Below are 18,963 nucleotides of genomic sequence, written 5' to 3'. Positions count from 1 at the left end.
CCACTGGGGTAAGAAAACTACGGGTTCCAGCATGCCTATAACTAGTCTCACCTGCAAGGCCCACAAGGGAAATAATTAGCATGCAGTTCAAACGGCGCCCTGACGAGTTTGCAGTTCACCCAGCGTCGCCCTCGGACGAAGGAGCCATCGCGCTCTGAAACGCGTAAGGGACTTGGTGTTGTGCAGATGGATTGCCGGTTTTGAAAATAAATGCTGTCAAAAGCTCCCGACTGCGTGGGCATTCTTGCTTCAGGGCAATGTGTGATGAATATATATATATATATATATATATATATATATATATATATATATATATATATTACCTACTGGCTATCGCCAGTAGGTATATATAGTTAGGATTATTCCCTATGGGATTTCTGAAAATTCTATGTTTAATAACTTTGGCGTTTGTGGACGGAATCGGCTGAAATTTTCAGGAAAATGGCACATTTTGTTTCTGAGCAGCCCCTGAAAATTTGGTGGGGTTTCGTGAAGGGGGGGCTGAGAAAAAAGGGGGGTCCCAAAACGCGTTTTTTACATTGAGTTTTCCATAGGGCGGTTGGCCTCACTTTTAGCTCGAACGGCTGAATGGATTTGCACGAAACTTGGCAAAATTGTAGGGACTGGTAGCCCGATGTGCCTTTGCTAGGTCTCAATATATGTGCTTCAGTGGATTTTGAGAAATTAACGTTTAAATCAAGATATATATCTGTAACAGCGCTCCGGGCAGCGATCCGGTCCGCTTACTTTTCGCTTATCGGAACTTTGCGCGCAGAAAGCTGATTGGCTCTCCGGTGTCTGTCAACATTCTAAACAGTCCGGAGCGGCCGCCATCTTGTCTCTCGGTAGGATCGAGAGAGAAGAAGAGGTGAAAAACGAAAGGGGAATTTAATGAAAGGGGGCAAGGTATCCCCCTCTTGACCCCCTAGGAATGTTGTTGGGGTTATTGAAGGGTCCCATGGGGAAAATGAAAAAAAAATGATTTTTCACGGTAGAAGCGCTTCACGGGCCGCGAACTGGGCCGCAAACTGGTAGCGAAACGGGAATTCGCCATTTTGTGCTTCGTTAATTAAATTACTAGGTATAAGGGGGTGCGGGAGACGTATCCTAATCCCCTATGTTTCCTGAGGGTGGCTGAGGAGGCTGATATATGTTGATACATCTCTTCCAGCGGCTGTGCGTGAGCTTTTTTTTATTTTGCTGCGTGACAGTCCGGAGCGGCCGCCATCTTGTCTCTCGGTAGGATCGAGAGAGAAGAAGAGGTGAAAAACTAAGGGGGAATTTAATGAAAGGGGGCCAAGGTATCCCCCTCTTGACCCCCTAGGAATGTTGTTGGGGTTATTAAAGGGTCCCGTGGGGAAAAGAAAAAAAAAATTATTTTTCACGGTAGAAGCGCTTCACGGGCCGCGAACTGGGCCGCAAACTGGTAGCAAAACGGGAATTCGCCATTTTGTGCTTCGTTAATTAAATTACTAGGTATAAGGGGGTGCGGGAGACGTATCCTAATCCCCTATGTTTCCTGAGGGTGGCTGAGGAGGCTCATATATGTTGATACATCTCTTCCAGCGGCTGTGCGTGAGCTTTTTTTTATTTTGCTGCGTGACAGTCCGGAGCGGCCGCCATCTTGTTTCTCGGTAGGATCGAGAGAGAAGAAGAGGTGAAAAACTAAGGGGGAATTTAATGAAAGGGGGCAAGGTATCCCCCTCTTGACCCCCTAGGAATGTTGTTGGGGTTATTAAAGGGTCCCGTGGGAAAAAGAAAAAAAAAATGATTTTTCACGGTAGAAGCGCTTCACGGGCCGCGAACTGGGCCGCAAACTGGTAGCGAAACGGGAATTCGCCATTTTGTGCTTCGTTAATTAAATTACTAGGTATAAGGGGGTGCGGGAGACGTATCCTAATCCCCTATGTTTCCTGAGGGTGGCTGAGGAGGCTGATATATGTTGATACATCTCTTCCAGCGGCTGCGCCATCTTGCCTTTTTTCCAATGTCACAATTTTGTCGTGCACGGCAGCCATTTTAGATGCCAGGCTGGTCCCAGGCTATCACCTACCCCTGCGGATGTAGTTTATGGCCCCAGCTGTAGAGAATTCAGACATGCCAACTCTCCTGATTTAGGCGTGTGACTACTGATTTCAGTGCTAGTCTCCCGCCTCCCGATTTCTGCAAGCAAAAACCCGGGGGCATATTACGAACAACTAGCGATAATTTTTGTCTCTAACTTGTTTAGAGACAAAAATTATCGCCGCACATCGGCGATTTTTATCGCAGATAAACCTTGCTATTATCGCAGAAAAGTCAGCGATATTCATGTATTATCGAGCAAATGCTCTTAGCCATGTTATCCACCTCCCATTGGATAACATGGCTAAGAACTGCTCAGGGCAGGTGTTAGATTTTGGAGATATTCGCGCTTAGCGCGAATATCTCCAAAAGTTGGTAATAGAAGATAGCGATGTTAGGGACTGTTTCCAGTCGCTAACATCTTGGTACGCCACTTTGCATGTCATTAGTGATAAGTATCACTGACATGCAAAGCGGGGCCCAAGATGGTCGCTATCTCCTTTTAGCTGTCACTAACTGGTGTTAGCGACAGCTTGGTAATAGGGAGATAATTTTATCTCCGCTTTCATGGCTTTTAAAGCCAAAAAAGCGGAGATAAACCCCCTTGATAATATGCCCCACGATTCCTTGGGGGTTTCAGCTGACAGGGCTTGGTATTGTGTTACATGGTAATTTTTCCAGGAAACGTCAGAGGGTCGATGCAGGGGTTCTAGAAGAGGTGATAAACCATTTAAGCCTCATGAACAAGCGCATGGTCTTTTAAAGATTTGTGAAGTACTCGGGGCGGCGGTGTGTGTGTGCCCTCTTTTAGGAGCGGGCGGGGGGGCACTGCCAGCAACTTGCCAGGTCAGGTAGTGTTCAACACGTGCATCACCCTTTCTCTGCCTGCTATTGCGCTCCATGCTTCGGAAAGGTAAGAAAAAGAACGTGCATTTGAGTTTGAAATGTCCGATCTTGCAGCAGCACACTTCCAAAGCCCACACATGACAATAACCCGATTCAAGGCCCCATTCACCCGTTTTAAAAAAAATAGATAACACTCCAACAAAGTAAGATTATAAAACTTTATTAACTATTAACTATAACGAACGGAACAAAAACTAAAAACATTTAAACATTTTTCAACACAAAAAGCAACAATGGTTAGAAGCTGTCTTTTGTGCGAATAGTCCCAAGGCAGCACAACGTGCAGAGTTCTGGACGGCACCCAGGTGATGTCGCCTGGGTGCCGCACTGGTTTTGGGATCCTACAATGCAGCACAGAAAAACAGCGTGGGGCGTCCCGGGTGGTGCGGGGGGAGGCCTCGTCAGTAGCGGTCTGTTGTGCGAATAGTCCCAAGGCAGCAGAACGCGTTGAGATGTTGATGGGACTGTGTCCAGTGTCACATGGCTGACACAACATGTACGACAGGCACCCAGGTGATGTCCAGTAAACTGCCGCACTGGTTTTGGTATCCTACAATGCTGCTCCGAAAATTGGCGTGCGGCGGCCCGGGGGTGGGGGAGGCGGCGTGAACGGGCCTCCCCAGGTGGCGGCCATCTAGCTGAGTTGCGCCCGCTCTTGCGGCTACAGCGTCTCGCTCACCATGTTGTTGAGTTGCTCCCACTCTTGCAGTGCAGCGATAGGCGGCTGCCACATGGCTCTTAAAATGGCGGACGGCTCCTCGGTTTTGGGCCTGGTCCACTGAAATGGCCCTGGGACACCTTGGAACTCGGACGCTTGCCTGCTAGGGCTTGGGCTCCATTCTCGAAAAGCGTCCCCTCAGCCGTGAAGATTCTACAAAAGTCTTGGGGGCCCCCGACTCCCGCAGGCTTCCGGTGGGGAGCGGCTGCCATGATTGCTCGCGGAATGACCACGACGGAGCCACGAGATGGTGGTGCTCTCATGCTGACGCCAGCTTCAGTCTGAATGATCCAGAAACAAGGTGGGGCTTTCATCGTTTGGGAAAAAAAAATGTTCTAAACCAATGAAAAGTGTTATTTTTAGGTCATATGACCAAGCCTTCCATCTTTAGGAAACCAAAAGTAAAATGAACCAATGAAAAGTTTTATAAACAAGTCACATGACCTGTTATGCCGCATAGGGCTACAAAAAGCGTAGAAAATCCGTTGGCACGTGAGGCGGCATCAGTAGCGGACCGATGTGCGAATAGGCCGAAGGCAGCACAACGCGCCGAGATCCGGATGGTACCGAGGTGGTGTCCAGCAAATTGCCGCACTGGTGTGGCCATCCTACAATGCTGCGCCGAAAGACGGCGTGTCCAGCTGAGTTGCGGTCACTGTTGCGGTACAGTGACTCGAACGCGCCGAGATCCGTATGGCACCGAGGTGGTGTCCAGCAAATTGCCGCACTGGTGTGGCCATCCTACAATGCTGCGCCGAAAGATGGCGTGTCCAGCTGAGTTGCGGTCACTCTTGCGGTACAGTGACTCGAACGCGCCGAGATCCGGATGGCACCGAGGTGGTGTCCAGCAAATTGCCGTACTGGTGTGGCCATCCTACAATGCTGCGCCGAAAGACGGCGTGTTCAGCTGAGTTCCGGTCACTCTTCCGGCACAGTGACTCGAACGCGCCGAGATCCGGATGGCACCGAGGTGGTGTCCAGCAAGTGGCCGCACTGGTGTGGCCATCCTACAATGCTGCGCCGAAAGTCGGCGTGGGGTGCCCCGTTGGCTTATGAGGTGATGTCAGTAGTGGACTGATGTGTGAATAGGTCGGAACCAGCACAAGGCGCCAAGATCCGAATGGCAAGTCCTGGATGTTGAGTGCCTCAGTTGAGAGTTCTGAGCAGTGCTTGTAAGACTGTCTGAAGCTTATTTGCACCTGCTGCAGCTTCACTATTGCCCTGGTGTGGCCAAAGGTGGCACATGACATAGGCGGCCGGCTCCCGAGGTCCGGCGGAACTTTTTGCCTTTTCCTTTCTGCTTCTTTTCCTACAATCCGTTTCATCTGAAGACAGACCAGGTCCCTGAATGTGTGCAGGGGGACGCTATTGATTGAATGAAAATGGTGGCTTGACACAAAGCTGACTCAAGCGTTACTGTTGATGCTATACAGACAAAAATTGGTTTTCAGTTTGTACATTCTTCAGGATTTTTTTTCCATCCAAGTCTGATTGAGAGTTTGTAGAAAAATGGCTTCAGATTTTCCACATACTACTCTTCAACATTCTTCCTAAATGTAACAATGTGAAACTCACTAGGACAATGGCTGTTTCTGTTTCCTTTCAAAATGCTGCCAACAATATTTTCTGAATGGAAGACACCATCTTGTAGCATAAAGGGACGAAAGGGGTTCTGGTCTGGCCGATGGTTGGTGGAGACATTTTGACTATATCTTGGACCTGCCCGGCCTCGCCCAAAATGGCGCCGGTATAAATGGGACTCGTAACTCCTTGCCCGCAAATGTATATCTAGAAAATGTTATTGTAAGTGGCCGTGTCGTATTTTAATTACAAAATGTACGTCCACCGATTCCGCAACTGTTAGACACCTTTGTTCTTGCAACCTAATGGCCCGCTCGTTACGTTCCTCTACAGTGTAAATGTCTCCTCATCATATACGAATACAGTTTGCTCCGTGGCCGGCCCACGTGGTTATAGGCCCGTATTTGTATACTGACATTTTCACAATAAAGGTTTTTAAAACAAAACACGGTAGTAGTATTTACATTGGTAAAGTTTTTACTTTTAGTCACTGTTTTCGAATCAGTAAAGGCAAGTGAAATAAAGCAGTCCAATTACATGACGGATAAAAGGTATAATATGTAGGAACGCAGTAAAGATAAATGCTTAATAGCAGTTGTGTTTTTCATGTCTGCAATATAAAGTGATCGATAAGAATCTGATAATCAGGCGTATCGGCGACTAAGATAGCAGGCCGAATCTCTTTTACTCAACGGCTCCGTCATGGAAGGAAGAAACGCCCTTTTTCTCGAAAAAGGAATATATTTTACTTACAAGATAGTTGTAAATTTTCCGGGAAAGTACATTAGCCTGGAATATTATAACATATGTTTGAAAAAAAAATATTGTTCGAAAACAATAAAAAGCGTAATTTTTAGGTCATATGACCAAGCTTTTCATCATTAAATTAACAAAAGTAAAATGAACCAATGAAAAGTTTTATTAACAAGTCACATGTCTTGTTATGCTTACGTTGCGCGCCGCGCTGCGGATCACTTCCGGGTGCGGTAACGCGGCGTGTCATATAACGCATTACGCGACAACGTAGGTCAAGAATATAGTCAAAATGTCTCCACCAACCAGCGTTCGGAACACAACTCCTTTCAGCAGTCCAAAAAGTTCTGTTAAATGACAACAGAGGGGACAGGCAACAAGAACCATCAGTCAAAGAGGGGAGGGCAAGTTCTTCTCTTCCGGGTCATGTTGGGGCGCTACCGGAACTGATCGAATTGGTAGTCTACAGTGTTTCTGGATGTTTCAGACTAAAGCTGGCGTCAGCATGAGACCACTACCATCTCGTAGCTCCGTCGTGGCCATTCCACGAGCAATCATGGCAGCCGCTCCCCACCAGAAGCCTGCGGGAGTCAGAGGCCCCCAAGACTTTTGTAGAATCTTCACGGCTGAGGGGACGCTTTTCGAGAATGGGACCCAAGCCCTATCAGGGAAGCGTCCGAGTTCAAAGGTGTCCCAGGGCCATTTTAGTGGACCAGGCCCAAAACCGAAGAGCCGGCCGCCATTTTGAGAGTCCTGTGGCAGTCGCCTATCGCTGCACCGCAAGAGTGGGCGCAATTCAGCTGGATGGTGGGCAAGACGCTGTAGCCGCAAGAGTGGGCGCAACTCAGCTGGATGGGACAAGGTTCAGAATTGAAGAGTCATCAAAAGGCAAAAAGTTCCGCCGGATCCCGGGAGCCGGCCGCCTATGTCGGGGGCGATCTCAGGCTACACCAGTGCTATAAGACTTGGGGAGGGTGTCGGAGCCAAGCGTCTTCTCCGAGTCCATGGCCATCACACCGCCCCTCAGGGGCCTCCGTCAAGCTGTTTAGGAAGGTAACATATCACATTGTTTTCTAATGCAGTCAGGTCCACAAACGACATTCACTTACTTTGAGAATAGTGAAGCTGCAGTAGGTGGAAATAAGCTTCAGACAGTGTTACAAGCGCTGCTCAGAACTCTTAACTATGGCACCCAACATCCAGAACTTATGCTATTTGAGAATTGCAGTGACACCGAAGCATCTCAGGGACCAAAACCATTAACGTACTTTCACGTATGAAAATCTTACTTGGGGAGGGGGCAGGAGCGAAGCGCCCCCTCCCAGTCAGCGCCACCACACCGTATGTTGAAAATTTGAAGCCATCGTTCTACAAAGTCAACCAAACTTGGATTAAAAATCTAGAAAAATGTACAAACTGAAAACCAGTTTTGGTCTGCATAGCATCAGTAGCAACGCTTGAGTCAGCTTTGTGTCAAGCCGCAAATTTGATTCAACAAAGCACAGACATTGAAAAAGGCTCAAATTCAGAACTCTAAACTATGGCAACCAACATCCAGGAGCTTGCCATCCGGATCTTGGAGCCTTGTGCTGCTTTTGATCTATTCACACATCGGTCCACTACTGACATCATCTTATAAACCAACGTTATGTAAATAGTTTTTTAATAAAATGTTTTACCCTGTTTCTTTGCTGGTGTGTTGTCTATATTTTTAATATTTGCATAGGGTTTGTCGTTATTTTGTGCGGGATGGGTGATGGAGCCGAGCTGTCTTGCAGCCCTCATGGTGTGGAGCTCAGTTCATCTCACTATTTTCGTATTTCTCATGAAGGGTTGTTCCTAATATTTCTATTTTAGCGAGATCAAAAAGAGATCCAATTAGTGGCCTACTGATTTTGCTCGATTACTTTTATTTTTTTTACACGTTTTTTCACTATCTGCAAAGACTAAACAGAGTATTGCGACTTTGTGCTTGTTTGTAAATAGAGAATGATCCAAAGAGAACCAATTCTAAAACAGTAAATGCTTGGACAACAATCAATCAAATGGAGAGACAAGCAGCCACGACGGATTACAACGGGGGTAAAGGCCTGCGTTAACTACCCTTCAGTATCTGCAAAGAGAGAGTACTACTAAGACAAAAGGGGGGGGGGGGGTGCAGCGTTCAAAGCACATCAGCGTGCATAAATACGAAAATGTTTTTATTTATCACGTACTTGACATTTTTAAGCTTTTCATATTTGCTATTAAAAAACCAATGAAATTCACAGAAAAAACCATAGGTTATAGTGGATATATAGTTAGGAATTTGCATTTACAAAACCTTGAAAATTCAATGAAAAAACCATTGGTTTTAGGCCATATATAGTTAGGGATTTGCATTTACAAAACCTTATTTTACTCGCATAAAACCATTGAAATTCCATATATAGTTATAAGCGCTAACTATATATCGCGCACCCGCAATCCACTGCTGATGATGTCACATATTACATCATTCATGACATGGTTAGTGACATCACTGATGACATCACTGATGACATCTCAAATGACATCACTGATGACATCACTGAAAACATCTCATTTGACATGACTGATAACATCACTGATGATATCATTCATGTGATAATACGATGAACCTCTTCAGACTCTAATATAACCTTAGATACAATCAGTGTAAACAGACACTCACAGACTGTCACTCATCCATGGAGTTACTCACACACCTAGTCAGTCATGTAAAGAATCAATCACACCTCCATTTCCTCAAATATACAGTTATACAAACTTTACTTATTCAAACATATACTAACACATATTTACTCTCTTATACAATCCCTGATACAAGTTCACAATGATCCATACAGCCACTCACACACTCACTGGCTCTTATGCACAGTTATTTATATATGTCAACTCTCACATGTACTGTGTTTTACATATGTACTTACTTTGACATGTAGCACTGAGATATCCATTCACTCACCAATACACTCATGCACACAGTCAACCGCCCATACAGCTGTTTCCACATGCACTTTTGAAACCATACATCTAGTGAATCAACTGCTCACACATCTATGCACAGAGTCACACACCTCCCAGCTACTCACACACACACTCAGTATCCCATACAAATACTTGGGCAACCAATCAATAACCCATATAGTTACTCATATAGCTACTTATCAACACATGGAACAGTTTACAGAACAACAGACATAATGATGCACAAATTGAGACAGTTTAGTCATTAACCCATGCACTCAGTGAGACACATTTAATCACTCACTCATATAGTCAGTCATGCACCTACTAAATCCTTCATCCAGACACTTATATATCCACTCATTCTTCAATATGTAAGAGATATTTTAACTTTACAGAAACATACAGTCACTGGATGATGTCATTTGAGATGTCATCAGTGATGTCATCAGTGATGTCACTAACCATGTCATGAATGATGTAATATGTGACATCATCAGCAGTGGATTGCGGGTGCGCGATATATAGTTAGCGCTTATAACTATATATGGAATTTCAATGGTTTTATGCGAGTAAAATAAGGTTTTGTAAATGCAAATCCCTAACTATATATGGCCTAAAACCAATGGTTTTTTCATTGAATTTTCAAGGTTTTGTAAATGCAAATTCCTAACTATATATCCACTATAACCTATGGTTTTTTCTGTGAATATATATATATATATATATATATATATATATATACATATATATATATATATATACACACACACATATATATATATATATATATATATATATATATACACATATATATATATATATATATATTACCTACTGGCGGTCGCCAGTAGGTATATATAGTTAGGATTTTTTTCCTATGGGATTTCTGAAAATTCTATGTTGAATAACTTTGGCGTTTGTGGACGGAATTGGCTGAAATTTTCAGGAAAATGGCACATTTTGTTTCTGAGCATCCCCTAAAAATCTGGGGGGGGTTCGTCAAGGGGGGGCCGAGAAAAAAGGGGGGTCCCTAACGCGTTTTTCCCATTCATTTTTCCCTAGGGCGGTTGGAATCACTTTTAGCTCGAACGGCTGAATGGATTTACACGAAACTTGGCAAAATTGAAGATTTGGTTTGCCCGACATGCCTTTGCTATGTCTCAATATATGTGCTCCAGTGGATTTTGAGAAATTAACATTTGAAAAAACAGATATATCTGTGACAGCGTCCCGGTTAGCGCCCGGGTTCGCGTACCTGACGCGTAACGGAACTTCGCGAGAAGAAGCGGATTGGCTCCCCAGTGACTGTCAACATTCTAAACAGTCCGGAGCGGCCGCCATCTTGTGTCTCGGTAGGATCGAGACACAAGAGGTGGAAAAAACAAAGTGGGAAATGAGCATAAGGGGCCAGAGTACATCCTCCCTGACCCCCTAGGTTTGATGAGGGGGCTTTAAAAGGGCCCCGCGGGGCAAAAAAAATAATTTTTATTATCGTTTTTTTTGCGGGGGGAGCGCCCGGTACGCGCACCGGGAAGCGGTCCGGGGAGCGTAATATACGGAAAAAAGAATGAAAGAATGTTCAAATATTGTATGTTTATTGATTGTTCTTTTTGTTGTATTTTTGTTTTATTTTTTTTATTTAAGTACCAACATGTAGGTACCAATGCAGAGTCTAAAAATAAATATACACCGTTTTCTTTGGAGATATCTTGCATGTTGTTTCAGAAGTTATTGTGGTATATGGAATTCATAGCATAGTCTGTGAGGAAAGCAGAAAGAACATGGAGGCAGGAGATGAGAAAGAGATGTTAAATACACATTGGAGATAATATAGTGGGAGAAAGGAAGTAACTATGAGCAAACTTACTATGTAACACAAAAAAAGTTGCACAGTATATTTTAAGTCTCAGTTTATATTTTATCTTTTTGGGTACTATTTCATAATTTTCGTATTAAAAAGAATAATGTCTCCACCAATTTTAACTTTTAAAATTTACATTTATTGTTCTGATTTTTCATAATCTAAGAGAATTTGTAACATTAAATCATCAGGAATGTCCTCCTTTTCATTCCAAGAATCACATTCACATTCTTCAGCACATTTAATTGATTCTTCGTCTAATGTGTCATCCAAAAAGTCAATTTCTTCATTTTCTTCCTTTGGATTGTTTTCAATCTTAATTTGAAAGGAAATATTATTTTCTTTCTGTTGTGCTTCCATTTTCTTGCTGTAAATTGCATTAAAAAAAATATATCAGTGGAGATAGGGCACTGTTGGGTTTAAGTTCACACAGGTGCTTGTGAGTTTTTAACAGTGAAGTAATCTTTGGGCAGTGCATGGTTTCAGGCAGGAAGTAAAACTATTAAAAAGTGCCTGTGATGAAGCCTAAGTAAATTCATAAATATACCACAGAAGCTTAACTCAATCAATAATTTAAATAATTAAGTCTTTCTCAATGACTAACTCTTATAGAGGGACAGTATGTAACTATCTGAAAACGTTTTCCTTATTTAATTTAAAGTGCATAACATAGTTTTCCTTTCAAATTTTTAAAATTATATCTTACCTTTGAAAAAGAAGTTAAAGTTCACAGTCAAAATGCTCTTGAAATGTACTTCAGGAAGTAGTAGTCAAAATGGCTGTGTTTCTCTCTCTTTCTTTATATATATTCAGGTACATAACCAATCAAATGTCATGAAATAATAGTAGAAAATGAAAGTACCATTTTAATTGGTTGTCAATTCTAACACTTCATATGTGTTTCTGTCATGTAATTTACCTCAGGCTATTTAGTCAGTCCTACAGCATAATTTTCTCAATGGAATTCCATCAAATTTGGGTAAATGGTAGGGACTGCTATGTAGTAGGGCCTATTCTATATTTGATGAAAGTGTCTCCAGGGGTTTTTCTGTAGATTACTTTCTCACCTTTTTTTAGCAAGCGCTCACCGGTGCGCGCCCCGGTACGCGAACCGGCAGCGTTACGGGAGTCCTCCATTTTGTGTATCGGTAGAATTGAGACACAAGATGGAGGGGAAACAATGTTCGGAATGGGTTGAAGGGGGCACGGTAGACACTTTGTGACCCTCTAGGTTTTCTGAGGGGGGCTTAGGACGCTGATATATGCAAAAATAAAAAATAAAAAATTGAAAAATTTCGCGGGGGAGCGCCCGGTACGCGCACCGGTACGCGAACCGGGGAGCGGACTTTGGTGAAAAAATAGTGAAAAAAGTTAGAAAAAGATATACGTTTAGAATGATCAGAGGTAGGGTAGCTCTGAAAAGAGCTATTGGGTTCTATGGCTGATTTAGGTACCTACAAGTAGGTTCCAATGCACAGTTTTAAATTCAGGAGGAATATTCTATTCCCCTCATCTGAGAAGTGCACACCATCTCCTCTGTAGATGTCTTGCATGTTGTAATGCAAGTTATTGTTGTATATTGAACCCATTCTAAAGTCTCTCATGTAAGCAGAAAAAAGATTTATTCACATGTTTCCGTGCTTTCTCAAATTGTGGACAAAATTGGTTGGACCAGTTCCATTTCTGTCTTTGGTATATATTGGAATATACCAAGGCAGTTTGAGGAAAAAGTGTCATCAATTGATGAAAGGTGTCCTTTAAAAGCATTTCCAGACCAACCCCAGTCATAGTGCCCAAATCATTTCCACCACAGTGCACTATTAAGAGGTCAGGGTTTGGCAGATGCATAAAACAATTATAATTAAAACATATCAAATATATTTTTCATTTAAAAGAAGAATACATTTTACAGCTTTTGATATTTGCTATTAAAAAACCATTGAAATTCACTGAAAAAAACATAGGTTATAGACCATATATAGTTAGGAATTAGCATTTACAAAACCTTGAAAATTCACTGAAAAAACCATAGGTTATAGACCATATATAGTTAGGGATTAGCATTTACAAAACCTTATTTTACTCCCACAAAACCATTAAAATTCGCATATATAGTTAGTTGCACTAACTATATATCGCGCACCCGCAATCCACTGCTGATGATGTCACATATTACATCATTCATGACATGGTCAGTGACATCACTGATGACATCACTGATGACATCATCCAGTGACTGTATGTTTCTGTAAAGTTAAAATATGTCTTACATATTGAACAATGAGTGGATGTATAAGTGTCTGGATGAAGGATTTAGTAGGTGCATGACTGACTGTATGAGAGAGTGATTAAATGTGTCTCACTGAGTGCATGGGTTAGTGACTAAACTGTCTTAATTTGTGCATCATTATGTCTGTTGTTCTGTAAACTGCTGCATGTGTTAATCAGTAGCTATATGAGTAACTATATGGGTTATTGATTGGTTGCCCAAGTATTTGTATGGGAGACTGCGTATGTGTGTGGGTGGCTGGGAGGTGTATGACTCTGTGCATAGATGTGTGAGCAGTTGACTCACTAGATGTATGGGTTCAAAAGTGCATGTGGAAACAGCTGTATGGGCGGTTGACTGTGTGCATGAGTGTATTGGTGAGTGAATGGATATCTCAGTGCTACATGTCAAAAAAGTACATATGTAAAACACAGTATATAAATAACTGTGCATAAGAGCCAGTGAATGTGCGAGTGGCTGTATGGATCATTGTGAACTTCAATCAAGGATTGTATAAAAGAGTAAATATGTGTTAGTATATGTTTGAATAAGTAAGGTGTGTATAACTGTATAGTTGAGGAAATGGAGGTGTGATTGATTCTTTGCATGACTGACTAGGTGTGTGAGTAACTCCATGGATGAGTGACAGTCTGTGAGTGTCTGTTTACACTGAGTGTATCTAAGGTTATATTAGAGTCTGAAGAGGTTCATCGTATTATCACATGAATTATGTCATCAGTGATGTTGTCAGTGATGTCATTTGAGTTGTCAACAGTGATGTCATCAGTGATGTCACTGACCATGTCATGAAAGATGTAATATGTGACATCATCAGCAGTGGATTGCGGGTGCGCGATATATAGTTAGTGCAACTAACTATATATGCGAATTTCAATGGTTTTGTGCGAGTAAAATAAGGTTTTGTAAATGCTAATCCCTAACTATATATGGTCTATAACCTATGGTTTTTTCAGTGAATATATATATATATATATATATATATATATATATATATATATATATATATATATATATATATATATATATATATATATATATATATATTCACTGAAAAAACCATAGGTTATAGACCATATATAGTTAGGAATTCGCATTTACAAAACCTTATTTTACTCACACAAAACCATTGAAATTCCATATATAGTTAGTTGCACTAACTATATATCGCGCACCCGCAATCCACTGCTGATGATGTCACATATTACATCATTCATGACATGGTCAGTGACATCACTGATGACATCACTGATGACATCTCAAATGACATCACTGATGACATCTCAAATGACATCACTGATGACATCTCATTTGACATTACTGATCACATCACTGATGATATCATTCATGTGATAATACGATGAACCTCTTCAGACTCTAATATAACCTTAGATACAATCAGTGTAAACAGACACTCACAGACTGTCACTCATCCATGGAGTTACTCACACACCTAGTCAGTCATGCAAAGAATCAATCACACCTCCATTTCCTCAACTATACAGTTATACAAACTTTACTTATGCAAACATATACTAACACATATTTACTCTCTTATACAATCCCTGATACAAGTTCACAATGATCCATACAGCCACTCACACATTCACTGGCTCTTATGCACAGTTATTTATATATGTCAACTCTCACATGTACTGTGTTTTACATATGTACTTACTTTGACATGTAGCACTGAGATATCCATTCACTCACCAATACACTCATGCACACAGTCAACTGCCCATACAGCTGTTTCCACATGCACTTTTGAAACCATACATCTAGTGAATCAACTGCTCACACATCTATGCACAGAGTCATACACCTCCCAGCCACCCACACACACACTCAGTCTCCCATACAAATACTTGGGCAACCAATCAATAACCCATATAGTTACTCATATAGCTACTTATCAACACATGCAACAGTTTACAGAACAACAGACATAATGATGCACAAATTAAGACAGTTTAGTCACTAACCCATGCACTCAGTGAGACACATTTAATCACTCACTCATACAGTCAGTCATGCACCTACTAAATCCTTCATCCAGACACTTATACATCCACTCATTCTTCAATATGTAAGACATATTTTAACTTTACAGAAACATACAGTCACTGGATGTTGTCATCAGTGATGTCATCAGTGATGTCATTTGAGATGTCATCAGTGATGTCATCAGTGATGTCACTGACCATGTCATGAATGATGTAATATGTGACATCATCAGCAGTGGATTGCGGGTGCGCGATATATAGTTAGTGCAACTAACTATATATGGAATTTCAATGGTTTTGTGTGAGTAAAATAAGGTTTTGTAAATGCGAATTCCTAACTATATATGGTCTATAACCTATGGTTTTTTCAGTGAATTTTCAAGGTTTTGTAAATGCTAATTCCTAACTATATATGGTCTATAACCTATTGTTTTTTCAGTGAATTTTCAAGGTTTTGTAAATGCTAATTCCTAACTATATATGGTCTATAACCTATGGTTTTTTCAGTGAATATATATATATACATACATATATAAACATATATCATCTGTATATCTATATAAATACAAACATAAATGCATGCATACATATACTTATATGCATACAGATGCATGTTATTTACATGAAAGTTGAAAAAACACTAATAAAAGCAAAGCTAAAAAGCCACCTCATTACAAACAGAATGGCTTTAACTTAAACGAGGGCGAGATCTATTGCATTTTCAATGCTTGTTTACTTTGGTTCCATCAAGAAGGCATTCAGATGTGTCACACATTTGCCATATATTCTGAATGTTAGCACTCTAGTTGCACATTAGATCACGGTAGTAAAGCTACTGCTCACCAGGGACGTCTGCTGCTGGTATTCAAAGTGCATGTTTCAGTCTGCATGTCAGAATTTTTTTAATGAAATAGAAGAGGATTTGAGAAGTCACTCAAAATGATCCCTAATTTTTCTTTCTGAAGCACTAATCATACTTTCTATGGCAAAATTAACCCCCTCATGTTGTTCCTTTTTAAATTGAGTGTTTTCAGACTTACCACTTCATTCCAATCAAGATGGCTTCAGGTGTGCCATACCTTTGTAATAAGTAGGACTGTTAGCGCTCTAGTTGTTCTTTAGAACACTCTGGGACATTCTATCATTGGGCTATACTTGGGCTACATCTGGGTGATATTTGTGCTACATTTGGGCTCTTTTGTCTCTGGTGGCCATTTTGGGAGACTGCATGTCAGAATTTTTTAATGAAATAGAAGATGATTTGAAAAGTCACTCAAAATGTGCCCTAATTTTTCTTTCTGCAGCACTAATAATACCTTCTATTGCATATTATACCCCTCATTTTGTTCCTTTTTAAATTAAATGTTTTAAGAGTTACCACTTTATTCCCATCACGATGGCTCCAGGTGTGCTATACCTTTGTAATAAGTAGGACTGTTAGCGCTCTAGTTGTTCTTTAGAACACTCTGGGACATTCTGTCATTGGGCTATACTTGGGCTACATCTGGGTGATATTTGGGCTACATTTGGGCTCTTTTGTCTCTGGTGGCCATTTTGGGAGACTGCATGTCAGAATGTTTTAATGAAATAGAAAAGGATTTGAGAAGTCACTCAAAATGTGCCCTAATTTTTCATTCTGCAGCACTAATCATACTTTCTATGGCAAAATATACCCCCTCATGTTGTTTCTTTTTAAATTAAATGTTTTAAGAGTTACCACTTTATTCCAATCAAGATGGCTTCAGGTGTGCCATACCTTTGTAATAAGTAGGACTGTTAGCGCTCTAGTTGTTCTTTAGAACACTCTGGGACATTCTGTCATTGGGCTATACTTTGGCTACATCTGGGTGATATTTGGGCTACATTTGGGCTCTTTTGTCTCTGGTGGCCATTTTGGGAGACTGCATGTCAGAATGTTTTAATGAAATAGAAAAGGATTTGAGAAGTCACTCAAAATGTGCCCTAATTTTTCATTCTGCAGCACTAATCATACTTTCTATGGCAAAATATACCCCCTCATGTTGTTTCTTTTTAAATTAAATGTTTTAAGAGTTACCACTTTATTCCAATCAAGATGGCTTCAGGTGTGCCATACCTTTGTAATAAGTAGGACTGTTAGCGCTCTAGTTTTTCTTTAGAACACTCTAGGAGGCTGCAGTAGAACACAAAGGAATCAACTGACAGTCTCTGTCCTTGTTGGATGTACATGTTTTACTGAGAATGGCAGACTTCATTTTCACATGACTGAGAAAGATAATGTGAATTTACAGAAAATATGCTTTCAGTTTAGCTTATAGATCCCCTTCCAAACCACTGTGGGAAAATCATGAGATATTAGTTTTCTTTCAAACAATATTCATGATATCACAGCAGAAGGTTTTTTCACATGGTAAAATCACCTTAGAACCCACCACAATTCCTAAAACGAGTATGGTACCATCAACAAATGATTTATACTGTAACTAAAGTCCTAAAACCCTCTATTAACTACAATGCTTTTTAATGAGGTGCTATCATGTATATTGGTCCCAAGATGGCTGCCAACACTTCTTGTATGAAGTGCTGACAGCCAATCAGATCAGATGTGTGGTTAGGCTCCGCCCAGATATATATCTTTTTTTGAACCTAAATTACTCAAAATCCACTGGAGCACATATATTGAGACCTAGCAAAGGCACATCGGGCTAACAGTCCCTACAATTTTGCCAAGTTTCGTGCAAATCCATTCAGCCGTTCGAGCTAAAAGTGAGGCCAACTGCCCTATGGAAATTAACATGGGAAAAACACGTTTTGGGACCCCCCTTTTTTCTCGGCCCCCCCTTGATGAAACCCCCCCAAATTGTCAGGGGCTGCTCAGAAACAAAATGTCCCATTTTCCTGAAAATTTCAGCCAATTCCGTCCACAAACGCCAAAGTTATTAGACATAGAATTTTCAAAAATCCCATAGAGAAAAAATCCTAACTATATATACCTACTGGCGACCGCCAGTAGGTAATATATATATATATATATATATATATATATATATATATATATATATATATATATATATATATATATATATATCTTACCTACTGGCGGATGCCAGTAAGTGGTTATAGTTAGGACCTAGTTACCATAGGAAAATCGCAACATTCTACTCCCAATAACTTTGGCACCAATTTGTGGTAAATTCTAATTACCCATGCTTAATTTATGCGGTAAAGTTCAATAAGAATAACTCAGAATAAATAAGAGGCAAAATCCGTGATATTTGAGGTTTTCAAAAGGGGTTTTATTCCTTAAAAAGGAATTGGGTATTTGGCTCGAGCCAAGGTGGCATACCATTCCGTCACCACGTAGGTTCGGGAAGAGACTGACAGACAATACTTTATTGACAATCATTCATATATATATAGTCAATGCATTACAGTAAAGGCATATGCAGAAGGCGTAACAGCTGAGAGGAGAGATAAGAATACACATACGTAATAAAAAGGCGCTATAATAGGCGTGCATGAAGGCGTGTACTAGAAACGTCATTAACATGATGTCACAAGTAGGTGGATCCATAAGAGAATCCTGCAGTGTCAGCAGAAATACATGGCAGAGATGCGCGCGCAGACAGCATGACGTGTGATTGACGTGTAACTGGAGGGTGAAGGGGACTTGACATTTAGCCCTACATGAGGAGACAGAAGTCTGAGATGTCAGAACAACCTAATCCCAAATCGTATCTAATATCTTGTGTTTAAGGAACTATATTATCTGGAAGGAAAGGTCTCTCGGACAGAGGCTATTCTATACTGACTGTGA

The sequence above is a fragment of the Lissotriton vulgaris genome, chromosome 11 (assembly GCF_964263255.1).
Source record: "Lissotriton vulgaris chromosome 11, aLisVul1.2, whole genome shotgun sequence".
Taxonomy (NCBI): domain Eukaryota; kingdom Metazoa; phylum Chordata; class Amphibia; order Caudata; family Salamandridae; genus Lissotriton; species Lissotriton vulgaris.
This window is presented reverse-complemented; position numbering follows the sequence as displayed.